This window comes from Strix aluco, chromosome 3 (assembly GCF_031877795.1).
Source record: "Strix aluco isolate bStrAlu1 chromosome 3, bStrAlu1.hap1, whole genome shotgun sequence".
In the NCBI taxonomy this organism is placed as follows: Eukaryota; Metazoa; Chordata; class Aves; order Strigiformes; family Strigidae; genus Strix; species Strix aluco.
In genome coordinates, this window is record NC_133933.1 from 41,192,508 (window position 1) to 41,204,366 (window position 11,859).

The 11,859-nt window shown below is 43.1% G+C and overlaps 1 protein-coding gene across 1 annotated transcript in view; it reads right to left on the reverse strand.

The window, feature by feature from the left end:
• The window catches only part of VIT (vitrin), a 56,713-nt gene extending 45,201 nt beyond the window's left edge, over positions 1-11,512 (reverse strand). Inside the window, exon 1 of the mRNA XM_074818284.1 lies at positions 11,327-11,512. The gene's annotated coding sequence lies outside the window, so the exon portion shown is untranslated. The remainder of the gene's footprint in view (positions 1-11,326) is intronic.
• Between the last annotated feature and the right edge of the window lie 347 nt (positions 11,513-11,859).

Below are 11,859 nucleotides of genomic sequence, written 5' to 3' on the forward strand. Positions count from 1 at the left end.
ATGGGAAAATCAAGTGGGCTTGGTGTAGGTGTGAGTAAACTGGTTTGGATAAACAGGAGCTGATCGTCATTTCTAGAATAAAACATTTTAGATTTCTGTTTCTTTTGTCTCTTTTTAAAAAATTGTTTAACCCTTTCTTTGCTTCATGCTCATACTCTGTCCGTGTGGTATTGTACCTTGCTCGGCAGTACAACAGCTGTTCATTTTGGTGCACACTAGGTACTATGGCTAACACCTGTCACACACAATTTAGTTTCACCCCCTCTCTTGTCGTAGCGAAGGAGTGATGTATCCTCAGTGCACTGTGTTGCTCTGGAAGCCTGTACATAAAAAAAAAATATCCAAGTGGCTATTTATTTTGAAAAGGCAGGTAGTGAGTTCTGCTAAGCCAGAATACCCAAACTGATAACTACGTTGCATTTCAGAGGCTTAGATTGCCCTGTCAGTATCCCAGGCCAGGTCACAAAAGGTAAGATCCAAGGTGATATTTTTCAAGCTTGTTTGCATGGGATGCTAGACTTTACTCTTTGAGTGGTTTGAAATAGAATATATGCCTCCAGGAATGAAAAAATATCACAGACCTCATCACCTTCTGCCATAGAAAAGGTGAGTGAACGCTCATCTGTTTTCTTTCATATATGAAGGAAATTGCAAGGGACTTGCTATAATTGAAGCAAGAGAAAGCTAATATCTGTACTAGCACCATCTGCAAAGATAGGACATGATATACTTTATCTTATCAAAAGAAGAAAAGAAATGAATTGCCCACACTGTTTGTGGGAAGTGTCAATAAGAAACTTAAGGTTTCCTGTAGCATGTGTGCTCTTCAACCTTCTTCAGCTTTCAGACAAGCCTCTGCTGTGATTGCAAACCCCACATCTTGGCCAGACAGCCACAGACAGATGAAACTAGGACTGGGAACCCAAAAATGCTTCCTGGAGGCAGTGCTGAGCTTCAGGGCACCACAGTTCACTCTGCTTAATTGCTCAGAGCCTCAGAAAGAGCTGACAAGGAAATGCAGGCTTTTATGGCTGCAGGTCTTTCCCTTGTGGTGGAGGCCTTGTAAGAAGTATCGAATGTTGCACATTAGGCAATTGTGTGTTTAATAAACTAAACAACCAAACCACTGCTAACCAAGTTTCTGAGCCTGGGGTCAGCTTGTGCTTTTGCCTTAAAGAGTCTTTGCAATAACACACACAACTAGGATTACAGTCAGGGCTCTTAATTTTGAATAATTTCCTTTACCACCTAAGCAGTAGCTACCAACTGTTTGCCAGCTGCTTTCTGTGGCTGCACAAATCCCACCCCAAATGTAGTGACCCCTTCAAGAGCATGGGGATGGCTGCTGCAGTTTTTCCTTGCCTTTTAGGCCTTTTGCTTCAGAGATGGGTGCTGAGGGCTTGAACACTGCTCCATTTCTTGAACATATGCTGGTTTACACCATGGTGCTATGGAAAGGTAGCTGTCAGCCCTGTTTCTCAAGGATGTTCCGCTGGCTTACTGGTGTCGGTGTGTAGTAACACAGGACAGGTTGGGCTGTTTAGCCTACTGGGTGGTTGGTGAGCTGCCTAAAATGGCTGTAGGCCTATTGCCCCTAACAAATGAAACATGGAAATTTTCCCCATGTGGCCTGAAAGACCCTGGTTACTTGTGCACAGCTGTGTTAGCTCAGAGGTGGTCAGAGGTTATAGTCTCTGCTTGGAGAAGCCCCAAGAGTTCAAAATGACCCTGGAGAGAGCAGAGGCCTCACCTCTTGCAGGCCCTCTACAGAGCGATTGAAGAGATTTTTTGAGAGCAAGGGTGCCATCCCCAAGGGTACCAAGGACGCCTGGGCATACTCTCCCCTCTTTACTGAAACTAGACCACTGTGCCTCTGGGATCCTAAGAGCGGTGAAGATGCTCATGGAGCCTTGCTGCAGTCTTGTGGTTTGGACAGTCAGATGGACATAGGGTGGTCCTAGGAACTTCCCACTCCCTGGACTCACTCTACTTTTTATGCAGTAGTGAAGTATGTGAAACACATGCTCTTCCAGGAGCAAAGCCAGAGACTCTGTCTCTGCTCTGTTCCCAGGCAAGCGGCAAGTCAGGCCCCTTCTCACTTGCTTTCTTTCTGACCCCACGTTTGGCCTTCCTGGTTGCACAAGGATCCTGCTTCATCACATAGAATGGGGGGTATCCCAATCTCTTGTGCCCTGGAGTCTGATGATGGGGTACCTCTCTGGTGATGAAGGAAACATGGGTTCAAACTCACTGAAGCCACAGACAGCCCTGAAACATTTATCCCTGATTAAGGGTTCTCACCATTTCTTGTTACAAAAGCTTTGATTGTTGTGGCTGCCACATCATGTTTTAAATGGTGCCTGCTCTGCCCCATGAGGTCCCTAACTCAGAACAGGGCTAGGAAGACTGCTGGTAGCCAGTACCTCTCGTGAGGTACCTGTCAAGTCACTTCCAAGTCATTGAAGTGAGGTATGGGTGGATTCAGAGGTCTAAATTCTACCTAAGTTGCACCATGGGCACAGAAGTGCTTTTTTTTCAGAGCTGCTTTAAGAGATGTTTATATGCAGATTTGCAAGCAGAATTTAGTCCAAAATATCTCCATTCAGGTAGGTATAATGAAGAGATGTCATACCCAGCAATTTAAAGCCAAATAAAAACACCCAAGCAGCTTTGCACTACTTGTTTTGTGTTCCATGCAATGCCCTGAAATTAAACCAACATAAGGTTGAAGTAATAGTGATGAATGATTTCTCTACTTTCCACAGAGCTCTTTCAGAAGAAGGTAATTTATTTAAAACTACAGTGTGATTTAACTTGCCAGACCTTTCTCAGAGCCTAAATAAAACTGCTATGATTATACTTTTGCATCTGTCTCAGCAAGATAACCATCAATTATGCTGGTCTGACCTGCCCCTTCCAGCAAAGGAAGAGATACATTTAGAAAATGTCACCCACTCACAGAGAAAATATAATTTGGACTATCCAGATGATGATTTCTATGAGGGTCATTACACTGTACTTCTCTGGTTTCTGTTAATGCATTATGCATTCATTTTTTTCATTTTGATGTGCAGCTTTTATGGCTCATTGGGGATCAGTGTTAGCTCAAACTTGTGAATCCCTGTCCAGACAACTCTCTCCCTCCACTCTACTCCCCACCACAGCTCTTGTCTGCTCATATGTCTGCCCCCTTCACTCCCAGGCTCGAGCTCATGCTCCCTCTGCCTGTTGGAGCCTGGTCACTGTTGCAGAGAACTTATTTCCCTTTTCTAATTTAACTGCTTCTTCTTAGCATCAGTCAGACCCCAGCCAGGTACCATCAATCCCTGGCACTGCCATTTCCCCAAGAAACTGAGGGCAAAGGGAAGTACCTGAAGTTCAGCAGTGCCCAAGGGCTGTGCTAGCTTTGTGACATGAGATTTGCTGCCACACTTCTTTCACTTTTCAGAAAAATGGACCATTTTCTCTTTCCAACAAATGGTTTTAACAAGTCAAAGTGACTTTTTAAAGTGTGATATGTGGTTTCTCAGACTGGATGTGCAATGAAGAGAACGCTCACTAACCATGCTATTGTGCTGCCTGCAAACTAAGAATTATTGTAGTGTGTCAGAATTCCCCCGAAGGTACATATTTGGTCTAAAAGTGAAGGATTTGTGTTAAAGGCACTGAAAAAGCTGCACATCACCCTGGGGATGGTTTTTGGAATTTCTGTAGCATGTTCAAACAAAACTTGACACCTTTTTTTTAGTAGAAACTTAGAAGCAGAAATTTAGAGAAATTTTAGGATGTTTACGCTCTGTTTATTAAAGCTACATGTACCCCTTTACTACAAAAGTGAGTTATATGTCTAGGTTAAAAGCAAAACTGATCCTTTAGCATGCTGATAAACTTATACAACATCTCACAGAAAAACTTTATCAAATCTGCACCTCCTGCAGTCAGTATGACTACTGATGCCTCATGCCAAAACCATGGACTGGTTGGGTAAGGATTCAGAAAATATCTGTAATTTAAAAAAAAAAAAAATATCTGGAACTATCCTGACATGGGCCTCTGGTTTGAAATAAGACAGTAAATGGTGAAACTCATGTCTAGTAATGACAACTTGATCATGGAAGCATCTTACACAAAATATCTTCAGCGAATGAGAGAGCACTGGGGAAGTTGAAGAAGGCATTTTGAAAAGGTAAGCTGAAATCTGCTTCTGTGGTAGAAACCAGTGAAATAAAGTTTAGAAAGTAGTTTCAATTTTGTGTTTCAATTTCTCTGTAAAAATGATAGCCTCATGCTCCTTGTGCTGCTTAACATTTTCCCCTCATATATTTTGTACTTTTCAAAAAATATTATTTCTTCCTGACTAACTGCATTATTCCTGCTTGGGAACTTTTCCCTCCAGCTCTCAGATATCTCTCTCATACCTTTAGTTTAGAAAAGACCAATGTGTTCTACAAAAGAGATTGCTACAAAAGGCATATCAGAAAACAACCCCAGAATGCCTTATGGCCCTCGGTCATCTTCCAGTGCTGCTTTGCTGGGACCTCCAAATCCTTTGCTTCCTTGCAGGGTCACCTGCCAAGGGTTAGGATGTCCAAACCCACATCCCAGGACATTGTGCATGGCTACCCTACCCCATGCCCTGCACGTGGAGCCCAGGCTCCCCCTTCCTTAGGCATGGGTTATAGAGGTGCCACCTGGATGCTCAGAGGTTATGCATGAGCTGTTGTGGTAGCCAGGTGCAAAAAGCACTTCTGGATCTCCTACTGGAGGTGACATTCATGTCCTGCTGGTCTGAGCCATGAGGGGCTCCTAAGGCCACTCACTAGATCTGTGCTTTCTCATACACCTTACAGAGAACATCAAAGGCTTGTCTTTAGTCTAGTCTAGTCTTTAGGCAGAGTCTACCAATACTTCTGTGGATAAGCTGGATGCTTCTCTGCTGTCATCTCCAGAGAGATCTTTGGATTTGGAAGTCTATCCTGTCTCCTCCTCCTGTGTTGGAGGCGAGTCCTGCTCCTCAAGGTCTCATGGTGAAAGACTGCAGTGAGGATGGAGCCTTGTGCCTTGTTACTGCGGCAGACTGACCTCCCCAGCTAGTGGTCATTGCTGCTTTGGCTTTGCTACAGGCTGTTTCAGTTGTATCCCTCCCACCTGGTGCTGGTCTGCGTATGCCAAGAGACACATTCAAGCTGAGGTCTCTCACTGGAAGTGGCTCTTGTGGGGAGCCATTTAAAAACTGTGGACCTGTGAATACTGTTTCCATTTTTTAATGACTACAGAAGACATCTTGGGACTCCGTGCTGCTTTTGGGATGAAAGTGAGCTATGGGTTTGCATGGGTGTCAGCATTACAAATGAGGCTATTATGCGTAGTGCTGTGTTTCTGAAGACATGCTGTTGGTGGAGGTGCTAGTGAGAGACCTGATAGTGTGGGCCAAGATGGGAAGCCTTATGGCATGTATGTTGGCAGCCCTTGGCAAGTGGCAGGAGTGGGCTCTCTACATATGGGTCAGGCAGACAACGTGAGGGATGGCTATGCTTCTAAAACTACATCCCTCAATATTTGAGTACCCTGGAGGGGACTTGAAGAGCTAGAAAGAGTTAGTGGCAGAGAAAGTGGCCTCCAGAGCTCGGTCCTGGATACTGTGACAGTGTAGGTGCAGCCAGAAATTGTTGGGAAATGTGTCTCAGGACCAGGCTGACACTGATTTACTGATTTTGCATATTAGAAGCTTTTAAAACCTGCTGTTTTGGCATAGAGATGAATCACAGGATTCTGTTTCTGAGAGTCCAGGATCAAAAAGGAAAACTGTGCTTATCAGATGGACTTGAAGCAGGAATTTATAATTTGTGGTCTTTTGTATTTAAAACAAAACTAAGCCTGCAGACCTCAATATTGCATAATCCGCTTCCATGCTCAGGAAATTTGTTCTGAACTGTGGCCTTAGGAGATTACTGTATGAACTTTACTGCAAATTTAACTCTTGCCTAACTTATTTCTTTCTACACACATATTTCACCATTGAGAATAGAAGATGTAGACCATGGAATCCTGAGACTTTACGTCCCAAATTACCACATATTTTGAGATGCAGTTCGGTAGAAAGACTGTCCCCAAAGCAGGGTGAAAGAAGACTTGTCTGACTTGTGTGATGCCTGTATTTGACCTTACAAGCAATCCCATTTGTAACAAGTTGTTTCACTGCAACTCCTCTAAACTTTTCTAATCTTCCCCTCCCTCATATGGACATTCCTGTCCTTCCCACTTAGCCTCACTTCCAAAGAGTCTCTCTTTCTTCATATGCTTCATGTCCAAAAAGTTCTTCCACCAAGCCCATGAGAACAAAATGCTGAAGTGCTGCAGATGCATTGCAAGAGAGGTGGAAAAGATGGGCTCCCACCAAGGTGAGCAGGGTGGGCTCCCATCATCCTCAGCTGGCTGGCAGCTGTGAAAATAGCCCCTGGAGTCATGGAGCCATTACCCTTTGTAACTCTGACTCACTGAAGGTGACCAGGGCCAGGATACACAGCGCTGCTGCCAGCTTTCCTCTATGTCCCACCCTTGTTCTATGGACTCAAGGGTAAACTATGTATTTGGGAAAATAAAAAGAATGGAGCCTTCTGAATCCCTAAAGGAACCTGGCAGGGAGACTGAGAGGCACGGAGGTGGCCGCGTCCAAACTTCCCTGTAAACAAGTGATTTTGGAGAGGTAAAAATTTCCACAGTTTTATGTACAATCCTGAAGATACTGGAAATTCCTAATTCATCCTGATGGGGACATTAAAGGACTGCATGAAGCGACACAAAATAATTCAGAATTTTCCCAGAAATTTTGGCGCATGTAAAACTGTTGCTTGGCAATTATGCGCTTTTTTTTTCATATGAAACCAGCTGCCAGCTGAGAGACTGTTGGCTGCTGTATTACATGTGTTACATTTACAAAGCTATTTTATAAGGTGACAGGCTGAAAAACAGTTTGCAAATGCAAGTTGATCTTGAAAGTATTTTTTTACATCTGTGACTATGGGATGTTCTGTAGAATGAGACACATTAAGTGTAACTGACACAGATCATGTTCTTAATGTGCCACTGACCTCTTAATGCACTCTGAAGGTCTGGAGATAAAGCAAAGGTTGAATGGACTTAATGGGTGCTAGAAAGCTAGTTCAGTCATGACAGTAAGACTTGTCAAGTTAAGAACTGCTTAAACCTAGATGATTTGAATGAAGCAGAGTTGGTTATAAATACTCTTCTGAATGCAAATGTGTTTCCAGTTTGGGGTATGAGCTACAGATTTGGGTGCTCTGCTTCAAAAGGGAAAGCAAAAGCTGCAGATGGTGTTATTTTTTTTTAAATTAAAATACATTTTCATGAGAAATACTGCTGGTTCCAAGTCATTGAGAAATTTTCTTTCTGATCAACACTTTCTGTACTTTTTCCAGGGCTCATCTGCTGAAAAATGAGCCTGAATAGGAAAGGCAGCCCAAGGTGACCCAGCCACGTGCTGCTGCAGAGGAGAGCAGAGATGCCAGCTCAGAGAAGGTGGCAAAGGAGGTGAGGGTTAGCTGGCTGCAGAAAGAGGGAGCGGGCTCTGCCCTGCTGCTGGCAGGGCACTGGCAGAGGATGTGGGAGCAGCCCTCAAACACCACTAAATGTGCAGCTGCCCCAACAGAGAGTTTGGTCCAAAATGTTTGCAGAGCCCAGAGCAAATACTGGGGTAGCTAACCCATGAGTGCCATGCTGTCAGGACTGCCCACTTCTGATACCTCCCAGATGGTCAGATATATCCACACAGACTGCAATCTCAGCTGGCCAGTATAGCTACCCCATAGATGCCTTAGGAGCCTACATAATTTCAGTAGATCCCCAACTTGTTTGTGAGCCACAGCACTGGAAGAAAAGCTCATCAGTAATACATGCTCCTGTTTTATCTGTAGCAAGTCCCTTCAGATCCCACTTTTTGCGGCAGCTTGCTTTCCGCAGGGCATTATCAGGAGTAAAAGGCAGCCTTGCTGCTCCCCTCTGTAGCGCTGGCAGCAGTGCCTGCAGCCCCTTCGAGTCGGGTGCTAAAAGATTTCACATGAAGGCTGTTATGAGCCAGACAGTCAGAGTTTAATTTACTAATAGAGATACAATCTAAACGGCTACAGATTTTCTGGGCACTTCTGCACCTCTCTGAGACTCTTCTGTGGCAGGGAGAGGCTGCGGAGCCTGTGCAGCATTCACCCAAGTTTTCCAAGTGTGAAATGTGCAGCAAATAAAGGAACTGGGATGCAAAAGAATGGCAGCTGCTCTAGGACTGTTAGAGAGGCTCTTTTACAGGCGAATGAACTGTCAATTTGTAGTAAGACATTGTTTTCTAAACATAGCATAAAAATTGTTATCTTGCCTGGCTGGTCATTAGAAGAGAGATAATTATAGTCTCTGTGCGACAGCTGGGCCCAGAACAGGGGCTGCATTGTCCCAGGTCCCAGCTGAGCTCTAGCACAGGCACCCCAGGCCAGCGGTGGGACAAGGGGGTCCTTGTGCCCCGGCAAGTTCAAAAGAGGAATTGAAGTGCTCTAAGTAGGTGTTAAGCACCTATTTCTCTCTCTGACTCTGGCCTTAAAAACTACTCCACAGCAGAAAGGTGAGGAGGGCAGACCTCTGACTGCTACATCCTCCCTGGCTTTATGTACGACACACACTATGACTATTACTTTTCTCTCCCTAAAAAAAAACCCAAACCAACAACCCCAAAACTTTAGTTTTGCATTTATTTTTGTTTTGCTCTGTGTTTCTGTTTTCCAGCACTGATCCATGAGACCCGTATGGTGGATGGGCTTTCAGAAGCAAGGACATATTATCTGTTCAGTGTCTGCTTTCTGAGCCTGAATGGGAGGTCTAAACCTCAGCTGATGCTGCAGCACGCTGGAGGAGTCCTGGTGGTCTCAGAGCTTCAGGGGGCCAGAACATCCCCTAGGGCTGTCAGGAAATCCTGGACTATTGTTTTTTACCACCATCCAGAAAAAGACGGTGCCCCATTGTAATGGGGCAACACGCACCTCACTGTTCTGGTACCTGCCCATGCCAGTCCCTCTGTACAGGGAGTTCATGTCTATGAGTGCCACAGTATTTTTTTCTATGTGCTTAGCTTCAAGTCATTGGAGGATAAATACAGTCATAGCTGCAGATAGTAAATTGAGCTATCACTTTTATTGCTCATTTCAGCCGGGTGCCTTGAATGACTTACCTGTCACCATTTAGGAGACTTCTGGTAAAACAGAGACTTGAACATGCATGTCCTGAGCCCTGGACTAGCATGTAAAGCTACTGGGCAGTGTTTTCGGTCTAGAGCTTTATTTGTGGCTCAGAGGTAAAAAGCAAAAAGTTGAAAGTTCTCCAGGCAGACCAGCTACAGTCAAGTCTTTGATACCACTGTTACGTAAACTTCAGGTTTATTTTTAACAATGTTTTCTAAAAAGCAATGTCCAGAAATAATAAATAATTCTCTTGTTTCACATAAGGTAATTAGCCTGTTTTCCCAGCTTCTGTGTTCACACTGTGGCTCAGGCGATTCCCTTTTAGAAATATTTCAATTAATCAGGTTTGACAAAAGGGAGTGCAAAAATTAGTTTCCTACTACTTCTGTTAAAGTAAGTAGCTGGGTGAAGAGGGAACATCTTTTTAATGTCTCCACTAAAGGAAAGACTTCGACAGGATCTCATTCTTATTAGACACAAGAGAATCCACAGGGGGTATCATCTTTCTTGCATCCCAAATGTGAGGAAACCTGGTTTAGCCAGTGAAACTACTTGGTTCAATCAACCAGTGGTAAGTCATGTGTAAGAACACTACTAGGGAAAGTAGTGAGCAAGTTAAGAACATAACATTCCTACTACAGGTGGAAACACAAAGCAACATTCAATTATATTGGCAGGACAATCAAGGTTTCTTTTTAAAAAAGTATTTTGAATGTCTTGAATAACAGAAAGACAGGAAGTCAATTCTGTCATCCCAGTGACAACAGCCCCAGCAACATGAAGGATTAGATAAAATATGCAAGCAGAGTAAGTCTTTTTAAAATAAGATACTAATTTAATATTGAAAAGTATTGTGCCTGTGTAATGCAGTTATTTTTGCTTGAGTTCCCTTTGCGTCTCTGAACGAGACCTGTCTTACAGTCATGACTGTCATTCAAGTGATGAACTGAATAAAGTGTGAAGAACGTGGTACCACAGATACAGAAAAATACAGATATTCTTTGACCATAGTCAAATGCAAGGTGTTTTTAACTTTAGGATGTATATGGTAAAATACAAGTATAAATATATATGATTCCATTGCTGTTCTCAGTCAAATGTATTTTAAAAGACATCTAAACTACTTTTTCTCTGTGTGTGCTTGCTTGTTTTTGGTGTCTTGTTTAAATTTTGGAGAGGTTAGAGGAAAAGGAGTGTTCTCCAAGGAGGATCTGCCTCTGTAATCTATAATTCTTTTTTTGCTCTGGCTGTGGTGTAATTCCATAAACTCTAGGAACAAAATATTAACTAGGGTTGAAAGTTTGCTTGGGGCATTTGGTTCATGTTCATACTAGTCTGAGAGAAATCTCATTTTGAAGAGACTTACCGAAACTCTAATCTCTCCACAGAGAGCTGAATGACTGTGGCAGGCTTGACAATGCTATTCATTTTTGGAGCCTCACCAGCAAAACAAGCACTCAGCACAAAAGGATATATAGTGTCTAGGCTACTGTACTGTTCATACATCTGTATCTATCCATCTAGCAAGGCAGTTCACACCATATAAATACATATCACTGGAATAATACCATTTTCCATTCTGTATCTTGGAGATTAGTGTTCCCCAGTGTCAGGTAGTGCTAATTAATGATACAACACACACCTTCCTATTGATCAAAGAGACAAAGTCTTGAAAGCAAAACTGTTTTAAACCTAGGGAACAGGTTGCATTACCTATTACACAGTATTTGAACAGTAGGTATATATACGTCTATTGGTGTGTGACTAATATACACCATTCTTTCTCAAATAGTTAAGCCCTTGCTGTTCAGACAGTGAGTACATGTGTCCACTTTAACAGTAGGGTTTTAATGTTTTTATAAATACTTAATGAAGTATATATAATTTAAAGTACAGTTTCATTCTACATCTATGTCTTCATCTTCTTAGGTCTTTGATCCTATGCACACAGCTGGAATGTTAAACAAAAAATTATGTCCCTACAGTTTCTTAGAAGTGAAAATATTTAACTATTATCAACAGGCAAAAAACCAACTCCCTCCTCTCCCCCATAAATAAATATAGCAGAGAAATGACATCAGAATTACCTTGCTTGAGGTGTGCAACTTTTTATTCCTTCTCTCCACACAGTATGAAAGTGCTATTTTTTCCAAGCTTTTCTGTACCCCAAACTCCAGCCAACATTATTCTACAGAAGGAGAGGCAGGCAGCAGAGGGAGGCCTGGACACCTTTTCTCTTTCAGAGAGGAGCTAATCAAACATTCCCATCAAGCTCCCAGCTCTGTGAAAGGCACATTGCTCTCTCTCCCTCCCTCCCACCCTCCCTTCCTCCCTCCCTCTGCTCCTCTCCCTCTCTGTCTCTCTGTTTCTCCCTCTCCCTCCTGCACACACAGACATACAGAGCTCCTTACATTCATTTAGCAGCCAAATTAGGCAGTCCTATTTTAAATACATGTTCCCTCCCACATATTTTTGGTAGGGATTTCTATGCTCCTTTTACACTAGCCTGTCAGATTTGTCAAGTTTTTCTCTTTTGGGAAGCAAAGCTTTACTCAACTGATGTTTTGGCTGAATTTTTTTCAGTCTCACTGTGCAGTTCAGCATTGTAGTAAATGGACTA